This window comes from Heterodontus francisci, chromosome 27 (assembly GCF_036365525.1).
Source record: "Heterodontus francisci isolate sHetFra1 chromosome 27, sHetFra1.hap1, whole genome shotgun sequence".
NCBI classification, from domain to species: domain Eukaryota; kingdom Metazoa; phylum Chordata; class Chondrichthyes; order Heterodontiformes; family Heterodontidae; genus Heterodontus; species Heterodontus francisci.
This window is the reverse complement of record NC_090397.1, coordinates 61,324,437-61,337,773: the sequence shown is the minus strand read 5'-3', so window position 1 is coordinate 61,337,773 and position 13,337 is coordinate 61,324,437. Positions and strand designations below refer to the sequence as shown.

Below are 13,337 nucleotides of genomic sequence, written 5' to 3'. Positions count from 1 at the left end.
ATTAGATGTGACATCAAGAAAAACTTTTACACCCAGAGGATGGTGGAGTGTTTGGAATTCACTGCCTGGATTGGTGGCGGAGGCAGAAACCAATGTTTTCATAAAAGGTACCTCGACATGCACCAGAAGTGCTGTAACCGGCAAGGCCACAGACCAGCTGCTGGATGGTGGGACTAGATTGGGGGTCTAGACTTTTCAGCCGATGCAGACATGATGGGCTGAATGGCCTCCTTCTGTGCTGTAATTTTTCTATGGTTCTAGATCCTCTGCTTCTGGGAAATCATGTTTGCTGACTCAATGCTGCTGGATAAACTAGTGGTCATTGTTGGCCTACAGACTGCATTCCACACACATCACAAGGGTCCCAGGCACTCGTCATTTTGTACCCACCTTGCAAAGTGTAGAAAATGGTGGCCCAGATTCCCAAAGTGCCAAGCTCTCGCAATAACCAAACTCTTCATTCACTACACATCACAATCAATTTTAAAAAGGAAAACAAATACTCCTGTCGAACTGCATCCCTTTTAGAAGGTGAACCCCACACTCCTCTAAAAACTTTCACTCATCCCACTTCCCTCAGCTCAACATAGGATTCTCACCACTCAGCTCAGAAGTATAGCATTTTAACTTACTCAACAGTCCAACTGGCACAAGAAACCACAGAATGGTTAGCTACACCTCTTAAGCAATCTTTTAATAACCTATCACTGCCTTAAAGCAACTCAAAATTACAGCAGTGAGCTCAGAAAAGCTCCTAGTATTAGGCAAATAAAACCAAGTAAATTAAGACAGTAGTTTAGGCACAGTCTGGTCATAAGAGAAAATAAAGCAGCCAGATGTCTCTGCTACCACTCCAGCCACTCCTCTGGAAAATCCACCTGTGCTTTTTATACAATGGCACATTCAGGCATGGCCGTGACACTCCAGAACTTTAACAAGGTTCCACTGTCCAAACTCATAAGGTGGTGGATGACGCCCATGAAGAAAAACAACATAGCAGGTGCTTCAGGACCCGGGGGCAGGGGGGGGGGGGGGGGAAAAGGAGGAAAGGAGACAGTAAAGTGGAGGCAAGGGGAGAGGGAGAATAAAAGAGACCTCACAATATTGCAAGTCACCTTCCAAGCTAGCCTTCACCATAAAACTGAGCATTCAAAAGTAGTAGAACAAAGAACCTACATGAAACATCAAAAGGGTTGTCCTCCTCCCTGGAGCTATTGACTAGGCAGGACCCCCAAAAAAAATTTAATGGCATTAGCATTTGTTAACAGATGCCCAAACACCATTTCATATCATTCAGAAATTCAGAACCTGCTCTCCAATTAGAATTTTTCTTTTATCAGAAAAAGCATACGTTGGACTCCAAAGGTCTCTCTACTCGACATCCAATAGCAAAACACAACATATCTAGAAAGAGTTTCTAATAGTCAATACTGACTAGACTGAGGCCTTCTCTTGGGAATTAAATTTAGCGGCTACAAGAGAAAACTACAGGAGCTGCTGCAGTTATTCTTCCAAATCAAGAGACGTTTACTCTTGGGTTTCTCTGGAACACTGTACCCTGGATCTCTAACTCCAACACCTGTAACATTTTATTCCAATACATCACAAAAACATCCCAGGTCAGAAATGCTGGAAGACACAAAGGGTCGACAAGCTCTGGCAACTTGCAAAAAGGAACTGTACAAAGAAAACCCGATTCCGGGATTGCCAAGTCACAGCAAACTGTCTTGTTACTTCAATGACATCACTGCCCACAAATCTCCTGTAGGTAAAATACAAAACCAAATACTAACCAAATTACCTGGTTTAAAATCCACAACAATAAGAACTAAGTGACAGATACAGCCAGGGATTTGTACAATCATACTGGATTTCAACCCTTTTTGTCTACTGCACCCCAACCCCCTGCAAAACCTCCATCCCCAAGACAGCAGGCAACCAGCCACCCCAAGTCTTGACTGCTCTGGAACAGATTACTGGGAGAAGGATACAACTCCTCCCTATTTTCCCCCCCGCACACCTTCCTGCCAATCCTCTTTGCACCCTTGAATCATGAAGGAGCACTGACCCCCTGCTCAGCGGCAAAGGTCAGGAATCTGGAGTGGATCCTCCTCCTGCAATCACAGCAAAATTCAGCAGGGCGACAGCATCTAGCTTCAGCATCCATGAATTACAAAAGGTGGAAAGTATTTGAGGGTGGGGGCAGACCCATTCCTGCTGGAAGCGAGCACGTGTCGACAGTGGCCGAGAACATGACTGTGCCGTGCAGGGGCTCCCCTTCCCCCACCCTCTAATCAAATTAGTTGCCATGTGATCAACACCAGGCGACTACTTACACAAGATACCAAAGGGGAACTATTTCCCAGAGAAGGAATCAATCTCTTAACTCAGGACCACAGAAATGGGAAAAAAAACCAAACTGAGCATCTGGAGGATTGTGAACCAGTGTCCCACCACTCCACAAAGGACAGCACAGGAATCCAACATGTTGCACTGCACACACAGGTTGACATAAAACAAGCAGTGAAATCTTTTCAATAGGATATCAAGTCTCTTTTCTATCCTATTTCCTTTGCCCAGGAAAGGGTTAAAAGTCAATTCAAAGCAGGATACATCCGATTACAGGAGTTGACAAGTCTTCTTCCGTAACTGAAGGTCAATTGCTAAACTGTAATTGTAAAACACATCACTGCAAAAATTAAAAAAAAAAGGAAACCCTTTCACTTTGCATTTAGGAATGTAAACAGAGCAAGCGTGTCACATGTTCCACACTATACAAGCTCATAAGGAGGAAGTAGATAGAGTGATTTTGCGATTGCAGAATTGTTTCTAAGAATATGCACATGAACAGCAAACAGGAGCAAGGCTCATGTGAAAATAATTAACTTAATGGTCCTCTTCTCTCCCCTCACACCCCGCCACCCCACACCATATCTCAAGGAAGATGTTGAAGCAAATCAAGATTGAAAAACCCAACTTCAATTCAGATCTGCATTCACACAAAAGAAAATTAACTCTTGCAGGCTGGACAATAATAATGGAGGTATGTAGTCGGTGCTGCCTGGGTTAAGCTTTCATTTCAGGAGATGGGTTCAGCTCCATGCAGGCTCAGGAGATGAAAAGCTCAACGACCAGCTGCAAAGACCAGGAATGGAAGTGAACATGAAGTAGCCTGCATCGAGTTCCCGGTGAATATGGGCGTTAGTGCATTAATGCCTTCTCTTCTGGGATTGTGGCCAAACAGCAGGAGCTCCATTTTGTGTCTAACCCTTGCCATAGTTAAGCTCAAGAGTGGTTAATATGGAAACAAAGACGATATTCCATGCCTCAGCCATATTATCCCTCACTTTAATGAGCACAAGATTCATCAGGTATAAACACAGATTAAAATGGAGGTTGAAGTCCAGTTAAGTATTTTTCCCAAATACTCAATAGGAAGAATCAAAACGAGAACAACTCAAAAAAAGGTCGATAAACTACAGGTCAGTATAATTTTCCATTACACGGCTCATCAAATACAACCTTTCTCTGACCCACGCATTTTCAGGCAAGTCTCCTTATTGGATTCCAATGCCGACACACATGCCTTGTTCAACCAAGATTGACTGGACTTCAGAAGCAAAACTAGAAACAGCTGTAGTAAACATCCAGCATTAAAAGGGCTGACTTCCATGTACTAAATGGCCAGTGAGGTTCACTATTAGATTAGAGATACAGCACTGAAACAGGCCCTTCGGCCCACCGAGTCTGTGCCGAACATCAACCACCCATTTAGACTAATCCTACACTAATCCCACATTCCCACCAAACATCCCCACCTGTCCCTATATTTCCCTACCACCTACCTATACTAGTGACAATTTATAATGGCCAATTTACCTATCAACCTGCAAGTCTTTTTTAGCTTGTGGGAGGAAACCGGAGCACCCGGAGAAAACCCACGCAGACACAGGGAGAACTTGCAAACTCCACACAGGCAGTACCCGGAATCGAACCCGGGTCCCTGGAGCTGTGAGGCTGCGGTGCTAACCACTGCACCACCCCTGTGGCACAGTGCCACTGTGCCACTACATGCATGTAGAAGTAAAAAAACACCAGCTGCCATAAAATTTATTTTCTTGCCTTGTGGCATCAACAGCATTTATGGCCAAGCAAAAAAAAAAGTTAATTGGCGCAACAGTATTTTTCAAGGTTACCCAACAGCCACCATAGCACCAGAACCATTCCTATCCATCACCTTCAACAGGAGGGTGTACCCCTGCATAGTTGTCCTCAAGTTCTATCTTCCATCCTTAGCTTTTCTCTTACCATCAACCAGCCCACTAGGTATTGGATCATGCTGGGTCACAGATCCACAAATGGGGCATACCTCCAGACACCTTAAAAGAGAAGCTGAGGGGCAGACTACCCTCCCATGGGGAAAGGGCAAAAGGAAATAGACACACCTGACCTTGTGCAGACTGAAAAGGCACACCCCCAAGCTTTCCAACTGGAGTCCATGAATAGCAATCAGGGGAAAGAACTGCTGCCAATATTTTAACACTCCCGAGGCTCCCTCGTAGCACTGTGGCTGAACTCATTTAATTTAGCATAGCCCAGGGATCCAACCTGGAACTTTCTGGATGTCAGATGCGTGTACTGCAAAACATTCACCAGCTGAGCCACAGAGTGAACCGTTTTACCAATACTGAAAATCAGTAGGCAATTAAAAGGATCTACCAACGTTATGATAACCCACTGCACCTACCAGTTTGAGGAATTCCCCACCAGAAATATATAAGAAAGCAAAGTGTCAGAAAAACCCTATGTGCCAAATATTAATTACATCGGTTGGAAACTTAAGACTTTGAAATGGGGGAAAAACTGCAAGTAACTTTTTAAAAAAAAACTAGCAGCCAAGATAGTCACTGCCATTTACATCTGAAATGCCAGGAGATTGTACTGGAGCCTTGAAGTGTACCAAGCCCAGCCAGGATAATGGCTTGCTCCAAGTGACTGAATTACCTAGAATGGCTTTATTAGCACAGCCATCAAGGCCATCCCCACCTGTTGATTTTGAAAGAGACAAACTCCCCCCTCCAAGTGAATGGACATCCTGGGGTATTTTTTTTTTTTAAGTCATTTGTGGGAATCACTGGCTAGGCCAGCATTTACTGCTCATCCCTAATTGCCCTTGAACTGATTGGCTTGCTAAGCCATTTCAGAGGGCATTTAAGAGTCAACCACATTGCTGTGAGTCTGGAGTCACATGTAGGCCAGACCAGGCAAGGACAACAGATTTCCTTCCCTAAAAAAAGGACATTAGTGAACCAGATGGGTTTTCACAACAATCGACAATGGTTTCATAGCCACCACTTTTTTTTTTTAAATTTTAGATTTTTGAATTGAATTCAAATTTCACCATTTGCTGTGGTGGGTTTCTAACCCACGTCCCAGAGCATTAGCTTGGCTCTGGATTACTATCCAGTGACATTACCACAATGCCAACACCTCCCAGAACCTTGAATTTCGTTAGAAGATTCCAGAAACACCTAATTAGAAACAAAGAGGATTAAGAACCATGTGACTGCCTGTTCATTTCTGAACAAACAAGTTTTGTTATACAGACAAGCAAACAGGTAGGAACTGAGTGTACAGCAGCAAAGAAGATTGCTGCTTCGCTGTCTCTCTCTCTCCTTTCTCTCCCCAAAAAACATGAAGGGAGAAATCGTCTGTGACTGGGGGACCTTCCAAGCCTACTGACTGCTACAGCCAGCAACCAGGGGAAGAAAACCAACTACAATTCTGCCTTCAGGAAAACCCTAAGCACAGCAAGCCAACCAAAATACACTTTAACCAACCAAGAACTTTAAAAATACAGCTTCAGCTAATGACTACTGAATCATCCACTTTATAGACCGTATTTAATACCATTTATTCTGGACTTCAACCACCAGATCTATTCCCTCCTGTAATTTATGTGTGTTTGAGAGATTCTCGTGTGAACATATGCATGAATGCATAGTGTATTTTTTTAAATTGGTTTAGAGTGTTCAGCATAATGAACTTACCTCTTGTTTAAATTCAAGAAAACCTGTCCAATTGTGAAAGATCCAATCACAGTAAAAGATAAAATACTCACGGAGATGCTAAGCACAATCACTGTTTAAAAGGAATAAACCCTGTTGCGGTCAAATAAGAGAAAAGGCAACAGGGGAGCCAGAGACCCACTCCTCACCCGGCCTTAACAGAAAGCAAAACCTAAGAAAGAGGAACACAGGTTAAACAAGGAAGACATAGGTACAGTGTAAAGAGCTTCGAACAAGAAAAAATTACCAAAACTGGATGCACAGGTTGGATGTAAAGAAAATAGCCCAAGATAAAAAAAGGACCGACAGATAAGCTGGTCTATTTTATTCACCCACAGACAGTGCCACACTGTCCTGTAGATTGATCGAGTGACAAGGTCACTTTGATTAACTGATCATACATACGGATTTCACGCACAATGCTAAAAAGTAATTACTCATTGTTGCTCATGAACTATTTATTCAACACTACAGAGAAAAAGACTTTTGAATGTTGTTCATTCTCTTCACTGTTCAGACAAAGCCAGCCCCACTTCCAGCCCAGCCAAAATTGTTGTGGTCAGTGTAGGTAATGCAGTTTAGAAAGAGCAGGGCAGGTGGCAACAAATGACTTGATGCCAAGAGGAAGGAAGCACTGAAGAGCTGAGAGCAAAATCTGCATCAAATAATCTCAGCATGTCGTTCTTTAAAAAGGCAAGAAAATGAAAATCGGACAAGACAGAATTTAAGATTTTGGAAAAGCAAACCAAGGACATTGGATTTTTTTTTATAAACTGGAGAGGGATGACTGGTTGGGGGAAGGTGAGAGCATAGCTGAATTTATTTGCTTATGGAGACCAGCTATATTGAGGCTAGAGAATGGAATTATTCACTTTTGATACCTCAAACTCTTGATGGCATAGTTAGAGATAATGCAGAATGAGGCTCTCCCTCCATCGTGACCCAGCAATGCATCTCACTCGTGTCCAAGGGAAGGTCCTACTGCATTTTCCATACCATTATTTTGGCTTCTGAATAAAGCTGCTAAACTGCACAAACTATAGGCATTGTCAGCCTGAAAGAAAAGGGGGAAAACTGGGATGAGCCTTCCATCAGGCAGTCATTCACACTTGTACTCAACACCAAGATAATGCTTTGACCCCATCAATCTGAACTGCATTCATATTCAGATCTCAAATGCAAACAGACAGTATGGTAACTCAATGTACCTTTCAGTTTACGATGAACTACCTCAATTTTAATTAAGGGAGACTCCATCACCTGTCATCACCCCACAAGCATAACCATGCAAAATAAGGATAATATGATCAAACTGCTACCTTAAAATAGAGAACATAAATGTTGAGATAGCTAACCATCTAACTACAGCTACTGCAGCATACATTAAGCTATGGGGAAGCTTAACTTCCTTGCAGGTAATCCTCGTTTTCACTGTCTGATCAGCAACCACCAGGGTCAAATTAAAATATATTTCATCTTTAAAAAAGTATCTGGTTGCACTCCATTATTCTGATATAATTAATGGTATCCTGCCCAAACTGCCATGGTCACCTTTGTTTGGAAAACAAAATGCTTCAAATTTGGGCCCTCACGAATTATCACATGATATCCAAAGTCACTTTCTTTAAGTCCTCCAGCATTTAGGCCTTAAGCTCTGGAATTCTATCTTCACACCTATTAAACTCTTTCCCCTCCTTGAAAATGCGGTTTCAAAACCTACCTCTGATCAAGTGGTAGGTTACCTGTCCAAATATCTCATGTGGCTCAGGGTCAAATTTTATCTGATTATGCTCCTGTGAAGCACCTTGGGATGTTTTGCTACATTCAAAGCACTATATAAATGCAAGTTGTTGGTCCATCTCAGTGCTATCTTGGTTCCATTCCAAATTTGCCAACAAATCCCATAGGTTTCCTTTAATGATTTCTTCTTCTACCCAATAAAGTCATCTCAAGGCTCCATCCTTTGCCATCTCTACATGGTGCTCTTCAGTTAAATCATTTGTTAACAGCATGGGATCAGCTTTCACACATGCAGGTGATAGCACTCACTTCCAACACACATTGGAGTCTCATCACCAATGTGCCACCTGACTGTCAAATCCAAGATCCAAGTGCTGGCAGGACCAAACCTCTCCTGGTCAGCTCCCACTAAAGCCACTGCACTGCAGCCCCAGACTACAGCTCCACAGCACGGGTCAAGGTATAACTTGGCTTTTCTTTTCAGCCCTGGGCAGAGGTCCCAACTGCAATGCTAACCACTGCTTCTTTCCACTTTTTCATGATAACCCACCTCCATCCTTACTTGAACAACACGCCTGAAGAACAAACCCACATCGCTTGCTAAAGTGATGATTCCAATATTTTACCTGCTGGCTTCTCAAGTTTGCCCTTTCAACCTTACACTACACTCAGTCCCACTCCCCCATCATCACTGTCTTGACCTTCACTGGTTCACTATACATCAATTTTTATTTATCATCTAAGTCTAACCACGGACACACCCCTCCCTATCCCTGCAGTCATCTTGAACCAATGTTCTAGCACATACCTCATAACTCCAGCCTTTTAATATCCACCTCCTGACCCCCCAACTTCTGACCCACTGGGACACTTAATGAAAAGCCCCCCTCATTGCTACCTCTCGTCCCCCCACACACCCTCCCCTTTGTTCGAAAGCCTCAAAACCTCTTTCATCTCATCTCTGGTCATCAACCCCCAACTCCTCTTCCACCCCTGCTTTCATTTTCAGACTTATTACATTCAACGCATTATAAATGCACTGTGATACCTCGAATCCTTAATGCTGAAAATCACGCACAGCACAAATTAAGAGGGTAGAAACATCCAGCAGCTCAATCAACATCGGTAAGAAAAGTACGGGTTAGCATTTTGGGTGCGACCTTTGATTAGAGTCAAGATCTGACGCAGAAATTTATCCTCTCTCTCTGATGCTGATAGATTTACTGATCCTTCCCACTATTTCCTGTTCGATCTCAGATTTCTAGACAGCTTTAACCCCCCCATTTCTAAATGCAACAAAAACGTTCGTCAATGATGTGACGCAGCACAAAGCAAAATACACAACAGCACCAAGTCAAATGGGACAGAAACCAGCTATCAACAAGATAAAGAACTGATCTAATTATAGGCAGTCCTCCTTTTCCACTTTTAATACGTTACAAGATAATATTTGCAGTCATCGCTTGCCAAAAAAAACTGTATAGAGAAATTATATCCTTAAGATTTTTAGACTGGAAATTATTATAATGCACAAATTAAAAAGCTTATTAGTATGTACTGCTGCTAATTGAACTGGCTGTAAAGGCAGTCATACAGTACTGGAATTCAGATTTCTGGCCCGGTAATAAGATATCTTGAGACTCAGCTAGTTAGTGAAACATAAAAAATTAAGACTGTAGGAGCAGAATTTGTTCTCCTTTTAGATACACACGCACAGACATCAAAATCGTGCCAGCAACTCTCCCACTGTCTCCTGGCCGGCCCTGCTAACACCTAGCTACGCAGTTGAGAATTAGGATGTTTGCGGAACACGCAAATCCTGGGGTAGCGCCGCTTCAAAGCTGTGCACTCGGCTCTAAATTGTTGCGAAGGTATAAAGTCGATCGCTTAAGCTATTCGGGATGTACGCACATACATATACAGCGATACACATATAAACACATGTGTACATGCAAATACATTTTTAAAAATTAGGCAGACCCATAACATCCCCAATTACAGCTGCAGCTTACTCGGGAGCCAGTAGACTGACTCCAATGTCAATAACCGCAGAAACTGACGCTTTATAAAAGGAATGAATTGAAAATTTTAAAAAGAACACACTTCCAATTCCAAAAGTCCCATCCAGCTGACACTAGTTAAATAACCACGCTCAACACATTCCGCCCCCACAATCCTTGCCACGAAATCTAATAGCGAATTTGCGAGACAAATAAGTTTAATCCTGGATTATAAAAAGAGGGTTGTTCACACCCCACCCACTCCCCGACTCTTCTCTGGACTGACTCAATCTGTTATTCTGTAAACCTGGAAAGTTGGATGACTTGACTGGAAATTCCCAGGTGCCGCCCAATCACTTGTGTCACTCCCTGTGTCGTGATGCACTCAGAAAATATCGAGAATACATCAGGATCCTAACGGGAAACAGTAGGGATGTGTCAAAACTATTACCGCCAGTCTCCCCCAGAAAAGGCAACTAACTGGAAGGCGATTCCCCGGGGTGGGTTGGGGTTCTCAGCAACAGTCATTATGATTGCACTGTTTAACAAATGTTAGCCCACTGCCTACAGTAACTTACAGCAACAGAATAGATACTGCACCTCCACACTTGTCCTGTCTTATTTTTAAATACGAAAGCAGTCGCGTGCACGCGCTTCACCAGCGCGCCCCCCGTCCCCTTTTCCTCGGGAACGAATCCGGTTGTAAACAAACCCCCACGAGCTATTTTGTCTCGGGAGCAAAGAAGGGGAGATTTTTCAATGATAACAAAATAATTGATTAATAAAAGGGGCATCGAACATGTTTTTCTAAAACAAACAAAACATGCAGTTATATAATTGAGGTCAACAGCTTTGAAAGACCTAGATACATTACAGCTGCTCCAAAAGCCAAATTCTGAATGAACAGCAGCTACAGGTTAGTTACAAAACAAAACAAAGTTTTAAAAACATAAACGCAACATTGTGCACAATCCAATGTTACTGCAGTTTCAGAATGCTGCAGCAACTTGTTACCCTGTTTTATTAGCAAGCCTGTTCTAATGGGTTGGGTTTTTTTTTTACCTGTAATCCCTCGGGGTTGATTTCACTGGTGAATTTCCAAGACAAAAAGACAAACGCCATAGGATGTGCTAAAGACAATAAGTAATACGTTGCTGCGTCACAGGGAGCTGGAAACAGAAATCACATCCGTGAGGAGCTGATGAAGGGGGGGAGGAAAGGTTGGTAATAGTTATTTTAAAAGTAGTTGATTACTGTGCAGTGACATGGCTTTTCATGCAATGTCTTGCAGAAGATGTCACATAAATTCCTGCAGTAATTCTAACCAACCTTTCTGCAGCTCCTCCAAAAACAGGGGAAAGAGAAAAAAAAACCCTCTTTAAATCTCCAGCAAACGCAGCATCCTCCGTGCGCGTGCACAGTGCACGCCCAGGGAACGCGCGCCTCGCTGCAAGTTGCGCATCATTTCGCGAGCGCGCTCCCGCTGATTCCCTCCTGACGTCAGTTGGTGCATATTTACATATTGCTGGAGAAATTGGTCTGTTGCATTTGCTGTCTTAATAGAACAAAAACGTTAAAAAGTTTTGCAAAAAAGAGATTGCATTTGCAAAAAGACAAAAACAATTTCAACATCGTCACAGGCGCGCCCCCCTCCCCTCCGCGCCGCCCGGCGCGCCCCCGCCACCCTCCAGCGCGCGTCAGGTGCTGCTCAATGTACCTTGCCTGACCATCGTGACGTCTTTCTAATTTCTGTTTACATCCTGTTCGCTGGATGTCAGGGAGGGAAGGAGGGGGTGAATATACATTTAATGCAAAGTCAGGTGGTAAGTTCTTGGATTAAAGTTCATGACTAGCAAAAGGGTTTGAACAAACAAACAGAGAATAACACTTGGAGTTGCAGGGGAGGGATTGTGCTACTTGTGTTTTGAAGCTGGACCATGTCAACACAGCGTCAGCACCCATGTTTACCCCTAGTCTGAATTTTATCTGCGCAACATTAGCTGGAATGCGGACATGAAATATAAAACACACACACACTTTAACAGCAGCCGTGCAGCAATCAACCAGCTTTAGCAACAAAAACAGAATACAGATTTTAAATATCCTCTCCCTCCCCCAGAAAAAACTAACAGCTTTACAGGGAGATGTAAAGTAAAAGTTGTCATTAATTAACAAGCACGTTGCCCTTCATTTGCTCCTGTCTGTATCACAACCCGGCGTTTTAGAAATTGCAACACTTCCCCAGTCTCAGCCCCCATCAGGATACATTTAATTGCTATTTTGTTTTTAAAGGCTGGATTTAAACCCGCTGTTGCATTGCTAGGAAGATCATCACTTACGTTTCGAGGTATCAAGTTCTACGAGCTTTCTTCTTGTCCCACAAATGCAGATTGGAATCTTCTTTTAAAAAATTCTTCGCAAGCCATATTTGGTGGAGTTCTTTTCTGAGAAATTAATATTGATATCAGGTGAAGCAATGCTGCGGAGGAGCTTTGGGGGAAAACATCCATCCCACACACAAACCGCAGAGGTGAAAATAAACAGAGAAAGAATTCTGCTGCATACACCCAGCGTGGAAATAAGAGACTTCAGGCTCCAGGTCTGGGCTGTTTGCAGTGGATTGCGTCGCTTCAACGTGTTTCTACCCCCACAGCTCTGTCTGTGTGTGTTACTTGTGTTGTTTCGTAACTCGATTATATCATGTCTATCATCATGTGACATACCGAGGCCTCGAATGGAAACTTTGAGGGGGGGGGGAAGGAGCCGCGTGGTGAGAGCTTTGCAATCCCATTTTCATAACACACTGCCCGGCTGCAGAAGCAAGCTTGTCCCTTCATTGCACTGACGAGTTTTAATTTTGGTCATCAAAGCCACGCAATGAAATCCATTCCCCTCCAACACCAGAATACTCTGAGCCCTGTGCATGTCACCCACCGCGGAGGAAGTTTATGTATTTTTTTTTCACAAGTGGTCGCTGTCGTTTTTTTTTAAAGTGTTGCTGCTTAAAGCGAGTAGCATTTTCCTTAAAGGGAGACTGGCATGCATTGCATTTTATGCCCATAAAATGTTAATTAGAGCGCCACTGTCATTGCTTATTGAGAAGTTGCTGTACAAGTGCTCAGCGGTTGTCGCTGTTAACTCAGTCCTGTCTGCCAAGGTATTTCAAACAAAGTGAAATTGGACCTCCCGCCGCGTTAATATCAAAAAACTATTATCCCATCGCAACAACAGCAACAAACAGGTTTGTTTACTGACAGTTATTTCATAAATTGAAAATAGTTTAATTTCCTTAAAAGTGTCTCCAGGGATAGACAAAAAAATTGGACCGGATGCTATTTAAATGCCACATGGTGTCAGATGTAACAATAATAAACAGATCAAAACAAACAAGCATTAAACGCCAATGAGTCATCAAAGAAAAAATACGCCAATAATGCGTCAAGTGACTTGTTGTACAAAGAAGACGATCACATGTAATTCAATGTGCCTTTTAAGTTAGCGGCTGTTCTGATAAAGTGAACAACACAAA

The 13,337-nt window shown here is 42.9% G+C and overlaps 1 long non-coding RNA gene across 21 annotated transcripts in view; it reads right to left on the bottom strand.

Moving 5' to 3' along the window:
• LOC137384865 (uncharacterized) overlaps window positions 1-12,743 on the bottom strand; it is a 290,645-nt gene extending 277,902 nt beyond the window's left edge. For 6 of the 21 annotated variants that reach the window (XR_010977694.1, XR_010977687.1, XR_010977683.1 and 3 more), the window contains exon 1: window positions 12,148-12,735. This is a non-coding gene — a long non-coding RNA (uncharacterized lncRNA). Of the gene's footprint in view, window positions 1-6,949; window positions 7,123-10,870; window positions 10,978-11,137; window positions 11,298-12,147 lie in introns of those variants that run through there. The other 15 variants (XR_010977695.1, XR_010977675.1, XR_010977688.1 and 12 more) reach the window with 10 other exon arrangements.
• Window positions 12,744-13,337: the final 594 nt, after the last annotated feature.